Raw genomic sequence first — 11,286 nt, forward strand, 5'->3', positions numbered from 1 at the left:
CTGTGATTAGTAACAGCTAATGTTCTAGTAATTTAGAATTAAAATATTAATGAATGCACTAAAAAAGAAAAAAAAACTAGATTTAATAAACTAATATTATAAATCCAATACACAATTGTCATATTTGAAATGAAAATTTTAGCATTAGAAAATGAGATACCAATAAGTAATCTAACCATATGTACATATTTACACACTAAAGACATACACAGAATAAAAAATAAACATTTTTTATCGTATGAATGTGTGCCTACCACAGAGAAATAAAGATATAAAAAGTCAATTTTATAATCAAATTTTGTTGTTTTCTTCTTCATAATTTTTTCCATGACTACTTTTAATTACACAAGAGCACAATAAATTTGTATCAAATCATCAAAGGGAGAAAAAGATTAACCAAAGGGCACAAAGTCAAATATTCAGCTGCCTAATCGATTGAAAAACATAACCAGTATATAATTAGGGAAGGAATTACATATCTTAAAAAATTATTCATCATGGACCTCTAACTTCTTTTAAATATGGACTATAACATCTGCTATTTCCTTCTTAGGTTGCGACGATCACCGGAGAACGGGCCGGCGTTAGAGAAATGGGGGGAAGGGCAGAATCGGTGTCGGAGAGAATAAAAGGCGTAGGGTTTTTGAGATGTAGCATGCTGGGATTTTAGGTGTAAGAGATCCTTTATTTAAGAGATTTTCCATATATATCTTAATTTATTTTGGTATATAAATAAGTTTATATAGAAAAATTACAAAATTACCTTTATATAATTTTATTAATGAATTAATTTTTCTTAAATTTTATTGGTCCCTACGGCCACACAATAGTTAATGATTCACATTTGAACCTAACACTATATATATATATATATATATATATATATATATATATATATATATATATATATATATATATATATATATATATACACACACACACACACATTAAAGTCCCACCTAAACTTAGATACTAAACCTATGTCGTTTTAACTTAGTAAATATACACGATTTAGTTTTCACTTATTAAATATATCATCCTCGATAATATTTCTTTCTTCCATTATCGTTTTATCATTCAAGTTTTCTTTTCTCCATTATTGTTTATTATTTCACTCTAGTGAACATTATTTTTTTTCACTGTCACGAAAGTAAAAAATAATCAATATTTTTGTTACCTTATCAAAATTACTGCGTTGATCTTGAATCTACATCTTCAAGTGTTAATCGTGAGTCCCCCTAACAGCTCTTTATATAGTAAAACGGTGTATTTTTATGAGGTTTAGTACCTAAGCTTATGTGAGGTTGTAATGTATATTCACTTTTCACACACACACACACACACACACATATATATATATATATATATATATATATATATATATATATATATATATATATATATATATATATATATATATATATATATATATATATATATATATATTTGTCACACCCCCAAACCGAAACGGCGGAAACGTTCGGGGGTGGATGACGTCATATGTAGTATCACAACAATTGCATCATAGTAATCAAAGTAAACACAACCACTACATTGAATATATAAAAAGTATTTACATCTGTTTGCTTCATATTTTTATACATCAAAAGTAGCAAAAAGAAATACGAGACTTTATACGCTCCGTCTTCTCAGAAGTCTGCATATGTACCTGTCTACTGATTTCCTGAGAATACGAGCGATTTTTGAAAGAGTATCAGCATAAAGCTGGTGAGTTCATAAGAATGTTTTTGTAGTGAAAACCAGTCATTGAATTCTGTATAAATGTATACATGCTTCCCAAGAAAATCCAATATTTTCTAACATGTATGGTCGTTACCGTATTCTGTTCGAAAACCTTGACTACCACTTGTATGTATAGTATGTTTTGTTTAGAAACCCTGGCTACCACCAGTATGTATAATATGTTCTATTTGAAAACCCTGACTATATGTTCTGTTAGAAAACCCTGGCTACCACCAGTATGTATAGTAGTTTTATTATTTAAAATAAAACTAATGAAGAATGCAATCCCGTAAACATAGGTTAGTTTATACTATTGTGAGTCGTATAACCATGCTTGATATGACCTAGTGACCTTTACGACGTTCTTCAGGTGTCGGATATATGACATTTGTCACCCCAGGCATGCCTGCCTAACTGTAGCTAGCAGTTTAGGTGTGGGATTGTCAGTCCCGAATAGATCTATTCACAAATACCACGCTCTCCCTCCAGGAGACCCCGATTATATTAAATGATAGGATTTATTGCGTACCCCGAAGGGTACAATTGAAGAGATGTCTCACAATCCTATATTAACTAGTTTACATGTGGTTCTTAATTGTTCTCTTGTATTTGCATCCGTTTGTATACTTGTAATGTAACAATAATTATACTTAAATAATTATTTAATGTTGTACCCTTGAAATCCAAAGTAGTAATGTATGTCATAAACTAAACCCATCATAGTTTATATGTATGTTAATGTATAAGCTCTGAATTTGTAAAATTGTGGATTGAAATGTCAAACTATAACTATTATAGTTTTCATGTATATCGTGTACTTGGCTCATGTAATGATCTAAAAACTATGCAATTATGGTTGTACGTTAAAAACGTCCCTTATGCTCGGCATGTTACAAAAGGGATAAAATATACACATATTTTATAAAATATGTAGACCTTTTGGTTGTATCATTTGCATAAGTTTTAAACCTGTTGAAATTCTTTTGTATAAGTTCACAAAAATCATTTGTGTTTGGCTTGTATTCCCCCTGAAAACGTTAAAATTAGTAAAAGCATAGGGGTATGAACTCACAGTTGGTTGCGTGAAAAGTCGGACATCGAAACTGGGAGTGAAGACCCTCGGGTTGTTGTATGTATCTAAATTAGCAATTTTGTTAGATAAAGTGTTAGAAAATCACTTGTTTTTGGTTTAGGAATGTTACCAGGACTCGATTGAATTGGGGAAAACAAGTTTTTGGCCAAGTTCACAACCTAAGGAGGGTTTGCGGCCATGAAGGGGGTTTACGGCTGTGAACTACTTACGGCTATGAATAGTCTCTTAAACGATTTATGGTCTTTGAATGTTTGAAGTGTGTACGGCTGTAAAGTCAAGAACAAGTATGCTGGATTCGATGAAAAACGTGTTTTAGATGCTCCACAACAACCTCCAGAGGTGATTCTTGATGATTTTCGGAAGAAATGAGGGTGTTTTGGGGTTTATGGTCGAGATGTAGAGAGAAATGAGAGAGTTTTTGGCCAAGAAAGTTCAAATGAAGATGCGGGTCCCATATATATAGTCTGGGGGTATGGTCGGTGGTAGGGGCTACCTGGCACTGGCCGTAAACGGGTTTACGGGTGTAAATGGGTTTATGGCCGTGAACTTTAGTCAGACCGTGAATTGTTGTTTTGTTCGAAGGAAAACTCAGAATTTCGCGTGGTTTTGGTCCCGACTCATATATAAAGTTCAATTATATAACTAAATGATTTTCCAAACCAAAATAATTTGACGGAACTCAGTAAAATTCAAATTTTATTAACGGAAATTGGCTAACGGTAACGGAAGATGGTTCGGGTTGTCACATCATCCCCCCATTAGAAGGAATTTTGTCCCGAAATTCAAACATAGAATACAAATCTTGAATTCGGAAAAAGATGCGGGTATTTCTGTTTCATGGAATCTTCTCGCTCCCAAGTGAATTTAGGTCCCTGCTTGGCATTCCAGCAGACCTTCACTATCGGTATGCGACTTTGTTTCGTTTGTTTGATTTCCTGATCCATGATTTCGACTAGTTCTTCCATGAAGTTAAGGTTCATGTTGATTTCAATCTCATCAAGAGGAATCACAAGGGTTTCGTCGGATAAACACTTTTTAAGGTTCGAGACGTGGAAGACGGGATGAATATTGTTAAGCTCTTGGGGTAAACGAAGTTTGTATGATACAGGACCGATCCTATCAAGGATCTCGAATGGTCCTATGTATCTCAGATTCAGCTTTCCATGCTTTCCAAAGCATATCATGTCTTTCCAGGGTGAGACCTTCAATAGAACACGGTCACCAACTTGGAACTCCAAGGGTTTTCGTCTCTTATCGGCGTAGTTCTTTTATCTATCTCTCGAAGCCTTTAGTCGATCCCGGATTTGTACGATCTTTTATGTGGTTTCACGAATGATTTCTGGGCCTGTGAGAGTGTTTTTAGGGACATGCCCCTTGGCTAGCTGCATGTCGCCCACCTCAGCCCAGCACAAAGGGGATCTGCACTTACAGCCATAAAGGGCTTCACACGGCGCAACCTTGATACTGGTATGATAACTGTTGTTGTAGGAGAATTCAAACAAGGGCAAATGGGTGTCCCATGACTTACCAAAATCTATAACACATGCTCCCAACATGTATTCCAAGGTCTGAGTGGTTCACTGTGCACATTAGTTTGCGGATGGTAAGTTGTGCTTATATCCAGCTTAGTTCCAAGAGCCTTTTGCAGTGATTGCCAAAATCTCGAGGTGAATCGGCAATCCTGATCGGAGATAATGGACACAGGGGCACCATGCAGACGAATTATCTATTGGATGTAGATTTGTGTAAGTCTTTCCATCTTGAATGTTTCTTTGATTGGCAGGAAGTGGGCGGATTTGGTCAATCGGTCGACAATTACCCATTTGGTATCGTACCCACTCGGAGATTTGGGTAATTTAGTGATAAAATCCATTGTAATCCTTTCCCACTTCCACTTAGGTATTTTTGGCCGCTGAAGTAGAACTGAGGGCTTTTGATATTCCACTTTCACCTTGGCGCAAGTCAAGCACTTGCCCACGAAAGTAGCGATCTCTGCTTTCATGTTTGGCCACAAATAGAGCTTTTTGAGATCCAAATACATCTTATCTGAACCTGGGTGAACGAAGTATCTACTTTTGTGAGCTTCGTTTATGACAACCTCTCTGTAACCGCCGAACCTTGGGGTCCAGATCCGGTCCATGAAATAGTGAACTCCGTCTCCTCTGATCTCTAATTTCTTTTCCATTCCTCTCAAGGCTTCATCCAACATGTTCTCTGGTTTTAAGGCTTCCCATTGAGCCTCTCTGATTTGAGCGGACACATGGGAATGGATGGTCATTGTTAGTGACTTCGCTCTACGACCTGAATACTCTTTCCGACTGAGGGCATCCGCTACCACATTGGCCTTGCCAGGATGGTAGCGTATTTCGCACTCATAATCACTAAGTAGCTCTACCCACCGCCGTTGCCTCATGTTTAATTCTTTCTGATCAAAGATATGTTGTAGGCTCTTATGGTCGGTGAAGACAGTACATTGGGTTCCGTAGAGATAATGTCGCCATATCTTCAATGCGAAGACTACTGCTCCCAACTCTAGGTCGTGAGTTGTATAGTTGACCTCATGTGCTTTCAGTTGTCTCGAGACATAAGCAATGACTTTTCCTCGCTGCATGAGCACACAGCCTAGGCCCTGATTGGATGCATCATAGTAGACCACAAAGTCCTCCGTCCCTTCAGGAAGAGACAAGATAGGTGCGCTGCATAGGGCCTGCTTCAATGGTTGAAACGCAGTGTCTTGCTTTTCTCCCCAACAAAAGGGTACACCTTTCTGAGTCAGGGTGGTTAAAGGCCTAGCAATCCTGGAGAAATTCTGGATAAATCTGTGATAGTAGCCAACGAGACCCAAGAATTGACGGATTTCTATGGGCATCTTTGGTGCTAACCAATTCTCAATCGCATTGATTTTGGAAGGTTCCACGTGTATGCCTTCCTCGCTAACCACATGACCAAGGAAAGTTACCTTTTGGATCCAGAATTCTCACTTAGAGAATTTCTCACACAGCTTCTCCGCCCTTAGAGTTTCTAGCACTAGCCTCAAGTGTTGTCTATGATCTTCCTCGCTTTGGGAATAGACAAGTATATCATCAATTAACACTATCACGAACTTGTCTAGGAAAGGGCGGCACACCCGATTCATCAGATCCATGAATACCGCCGGTGCGTTGGTTAGACCAAAGGGCATTACTACAAACTCATAGTGACCATACCGAGTCCTAAATGTTGTCTTAGGGACATCATTCTCATTGACTCGTAGCTGATGGTACCCTAATCTTAGGTCAATTTTCGAGAAGTAGTCGGCTCCTTGAAGTTGATCGAAGAGGTCATCGATTCTGGGAAGAGGATAATGGTTCTTGATGGTAAGCTTGTTCAGTTCACGATAATCTATGCACATCCGAAAGGATCCATCTGTCTTATTCACAAACAAGACCGGGGCTCCCCAAGGTGAGGAACTTAGTCTAATGAATCCCTTGCTGAGTAGTTCATTGAGATGGATGGATAACTCTTGCATTTCTGCCGGCGCTAGACAGTATGGGGATTTAGCTACGGGCATAGCTCCGGGAATTAAGTCGATACGGAACTCGACTTAGCGCTCGGGAGGGATTCCAGGAAGATCTTTGGGGAAGAAATCCAGAAAGTTGCAGACTTCGAGGATGCTCTCGAGGTCTTTAACTTCCTGCTTTTCATCAACGTCAAGGGCTAGGAATGCATGGCACTCCTTTCGCAGATATTTCTGGGCTTGGATGCATGAAATGATACGAAGGTTTGAGCTGAGTTTATCACCATAGATTATGAGGGCTTCGCCCGAGGGTAGATTGAGACGGATGTCTTTTTCATAGCAAAGGATATCAACACAATTGGGGCTCAACGAATCCATGCCAATGATAACGTCGAAGCTTTTTATGGAAACTGACATAAGATCGATTAGGAAGGAATGGTCGTTTAGGGTAAGGGTACAACTTATGAATACGTCGTTAGTGCTCTCTTTCTTTCCGTTTGCCATCTCAATGGTGAATGTTTCGGTTATGAGCTGGGGTTTATTCTTTAGTAGATGCTTGAATGCATGTCTAACAAAACTTCTCTCCACACCATAATCGAAAAGAATGCATGCATAAGAGTTGTCAAGGAGGAACGTACCCGTAACAACGGTGGGATCAGCAACTGCCTCCTCCTGACCCATAGCTAACACTCTCCATGTATTTCCAGTTGTTGCTGCCTTGGGACAATTCCTCTTGAAGCACCCGATCTCCCCATAGCTATAACAGGCTTGACTAACACCTGCTCCAAGAGCCTGATTGGTTGGTTGGGCTGGTGTCTTGCAAACTCGAGCTGTGTGCCCCTTCTTTCCACAGTTGTTGCATTGCAAATCACGGCAGGGTTGGTGATTATGAAAATCACACTTGTCGCACCTTGGAAGAGTACCATCATATCTATTGGCAGGTGCTTGAGCTACAAGAATAGCGGTAGGAGTGGTAGTAGCATAAACTGCCACAACTTGTTGTTTCTTGGAGGGCTCTTGCGAAGACTGGCCCTTTCGCTTGTTCCAAAACTTCTTTTTCCCACCACTCTTGTTTGGTGGTTCGGGAGTGGTTACCACTTCATCAAGATCAACCTCGTGATCTATGATAGTTTACGCTAAACACTTGGCACTGTCGAATGTGAGAGGTTTAGCAGCTAAAAAATTTCCATGAGTTGGGGGCTTTAATCCCCAAATGTACCTCTCTATTTTCTTACTTTCCGGGGTGACCATTCCCGGACAAAGAAGAGCCAGATCACAAAATATAGCTGTATAGGTTGCAATTTCGGAACCCTTCATCTTCAGGTTCCAGAGCTCGTGCTCCAACTTCTGCATCTTGCCCCTTGGGCAGTATTTAGCAAGCATAATCTCTTTTAAGCTTTCCCAACCCATGACATTTGCTACTGGCAAAGTTAGGGATTTGACTCGACCATTCCACCAGGTCAGTGCTCTATCAGTGAAGGTGCAGGCAGTGAACTTCACTTTGTTTTCCTCGAAGCACGCACATATTTCGAAGACTGATTCGATCTTCTCGATCCATCGGGTTAGGGCAATAACTCCTCCATTGTCGTCGAAGAACTTGGGCTTCACATTCATGAAATCTTTGTAGGAACACTCCTTTTGGTGTCCCTAGCCACCCTCAAGATTAAGGGAATGGGTACCACTTCCCGACCCGCTAGAGCCGCCATAATTTATCTACGACATTGTGGCAGCCACATCGGCTGTAACTGCTGCCTGGAACATGGCAGGATCGAACTGAGGAGGTGGTGGCGGTGGAGGGTCGTTGTTCTTCCTGTTGGGTCTCTTTCTGGGAGGCATATTTTTCTAGAAAATAATCAGGAAGAAGAGGATGATAAGTCCCCTAGATCTTTACTTCAAGAGATATGAAGCAAGATATATCTCAGCCTGATAGATAAAGTGTTCTACTAAGCGATAAACAAAGAAGTCACCAATGCAAGTAAACTATCGCTAGGAAGAAATAAGTAGCAACACTTGGAATGAATCTCTACACTGTATTCGGCCTTGCTAAAATACTCCTATAGTATTTTAAGTTGTATGCTCTGTTCTATCAATATCTTGATGTATATAGCTTGGTAAGTTTTAGGATTACTGCAACACCACGGTCACCCCCAGAAACATGTTGGTCATGTCTCAAATAAATATAGTTGATCAGACTATATTGATCCCAAACATGATTACATAACTATCTAGGTTTAACCGCAATGTTCAACATCCAAATACTTTTGTTTTATTCTACTTATGATACTGTTTCTGGTACCTATGTATACTTGTAAATTCTTATAAAATACTTATATTTTAAAAAGTATACTTTTAGTTCAGAACACTTCGGCCCCTTAGTGTTTATAGTTGTACACCATGTAAGGTTTGGTATACTTAGTTCACTATAAACAATAGCTCCCAATCTGTCACACCCCCAAATCGAAACTGTGGAAATTTTCGGGGGTGGATGACGTCATATGTAGTATCACAACAATTTCATCATAGTAATCAAAGTAAACGCAACCAATACATTGAATATATAAAAAGTATTTGCATCTGTTTGCTTCATATTTTTATACATCAAAAGTAACAAAAAGAAAGACGAGACTCTATACGTTGTGTCTTCTTAAAAGTCTGCCGAGGTACCTGTCTACTGATTTCCTAAGAATACAAGCAATTTTTGAAAGAGTATCAACATAAAGCTGGTGAGTTCATAAAAATGTTTTTGTAGTGAAAACCAGTCATTGAATTCTGTAAAAATGTATGCATGTTTCCCAAGAAAATAAAACATTTTCAAACATGTATGTTCGTTACCGTATTCTGTTCGAAAACCTTGACTACCACTTGTATGTATAGTATGTTTTGTTTAGAAACCCTGGCTACCACCAGTATGTATAGTATATTCTGTTTGGAAACCCTGACTATATGTTCTGTTATAAAACTCTGGCTACCACCAATATTTATAGTAGTTATATTATTTAAAATAAAACTAATGAAGAATGAAATCCCGTAAACATAGGTTAGTTTATATTATTGTGAGTCATATAACCATGCTTGATTTGACCTAGTGACCTTTACAACGTTCTTCAGGTGTCGCATATATGACATTTATCACCCCAGGCCTGCCTGCCTAACTGTAGTTAGCAGTTCAGGTGTGGGATTGTCAGTCCCGAATAGATCTACTCATAAATCTCACGCTCTCCCTCTAGGAGACTCTAGTTATACTAAATGATAGGATTTATTGCGTACCCCGAAGGGTACAATTGATGAGATGTCTCTCAATCCTGTATTAACTAGTTTACGTGTGGTTCTGAATTGTTCTATTATATTTGCATCCGTTTGTATACTTGTAATGTAACTATAATTATACTTAAATAATTATTTAAAGTTGTACCCTTGAAATCCAAAGTAGTAATGTATGTCATAAACTAAACCCATCATAGTTTATATGTATGTTAATGTATAAGCTCTAAATTTGTAAAATTGTGTATTGAAATGTCAAACTATACCTATTAGAGTTTGCATGTATATCGTGTACTTGGCTCGTGTAATGATCTGAAAACTATGCAATTATGGCTGTACGTTAAAAACGTCCCTTATGCTCAGCATGTTACAAAAGGGATAAAATATACATATATTTTATAAAACATGTAAACCTTTTGGTTATATCAATTACATAAGTTTTAAACCTGTTGAAATTCTTTTGTATAAGTTCTCAAAAATCATTTGTGATTGACTTGTATTCCCCCTGTAATCGTTAAAATGGGTAAAAGCATAGGGGTATGAACTCACAGTTGGTTGTGTGAAAAGTCGGACAGCAAAATTGGGAGTGAAGACCCACGGGTTGTTGTATGTAGCACTTAACGGGATCCTAATAACAATTAATTACATATAGGTATCTAAATTAGCAATTTCGTTAGATAAAGTGTTAGAAAAACACTTGTTTTTGGTTTAGAAATGTTACCGAGGCTCGATTGAATCGGGCAAAATAGGTTTTCAGCCAAGTTCACCACCTAAGGAGGGTTTGCGGCCATGAAGGGGGTTTATAATCGTGAACTGTTTACGGCCGTGAACAGTCTCTTGAAGGGTTTACGGTCTTTGAAGGTTTGAAGTGTGTACGGTCGTAAATTCAAGAACAAGTATGTTGGATTTGATGAAAAACGTGTTTTAAATGCTCCAAAACAACCTCCAAAGGTGATTCTTGATGACTTTCGGAAGAAATGAGGTTGTTTTGGGGTTTACGGTCGAGAGGTAGAGAGAAATGAGAGAGTTTTCAGCCAAGAAAGTTCAAATGAAGGTGGGGGTCCCATATATATAGGCTGGGGGTATGGTCGGTGGTGGGGGCCACCTGGCACTGGCCGTAAACGGGTTTACGGTCGTAAATGAGTTTACGGTCGTGACCACTCAGGCCGTGAATTGTTGTTTTGTTCGAAGGAAAACTCAGAATTTCGCATGGTTTTTGGTCCCGACTCATATATAAAGTTCAATTATATAACTAAATGATTTTCCAAACCAAACGAATTTGACATAACTCAGTAAAATTCAAATTTTTTTAACAGAAATTGGCTAACAGTAACGGAGAAAGGTTCGGGTTGTCACAATGTTGCCTAATTTTGGAACAAATAACATCCAATTAACATACTATGGGAGGAAAAATATTCACTGGCAGCATGACATGTACTAGATGAATATAATTAACTTGTATTTTCTATTCACTAGTTTTAAATTTGTAAATCCAAATCTAGTGTTGCTAAAGTAGTACATATAACACGTAGAGCAACTGATCGTGTAGCCGTAGAATCGTGGTAACAAAATAAGATGTTGAACACTAGAAGAACGAGTACGATTAGATTAGATAATTCAAATGTCAATTAAACTTATAAACAAAAAAAGTAAAGAGCGGGTTTTGTTTAAATTCAATTAATCTGTAAACGAA

This window comes from Lactuca sativa, chromosome 9, assembly GCF_002870075.4.
Source record: "Lactuca sativa cultivar Salinas chromosome 9, Lsat_Salinas_v11, whole genome shotgun sequence".
Taxonomy (NCBI): Eukaryota; Viridiplantae; Streptophyta; class Magnoliopsida; order Asterales; family Asteraceae; genus Lactuca; species Lactuca sativa.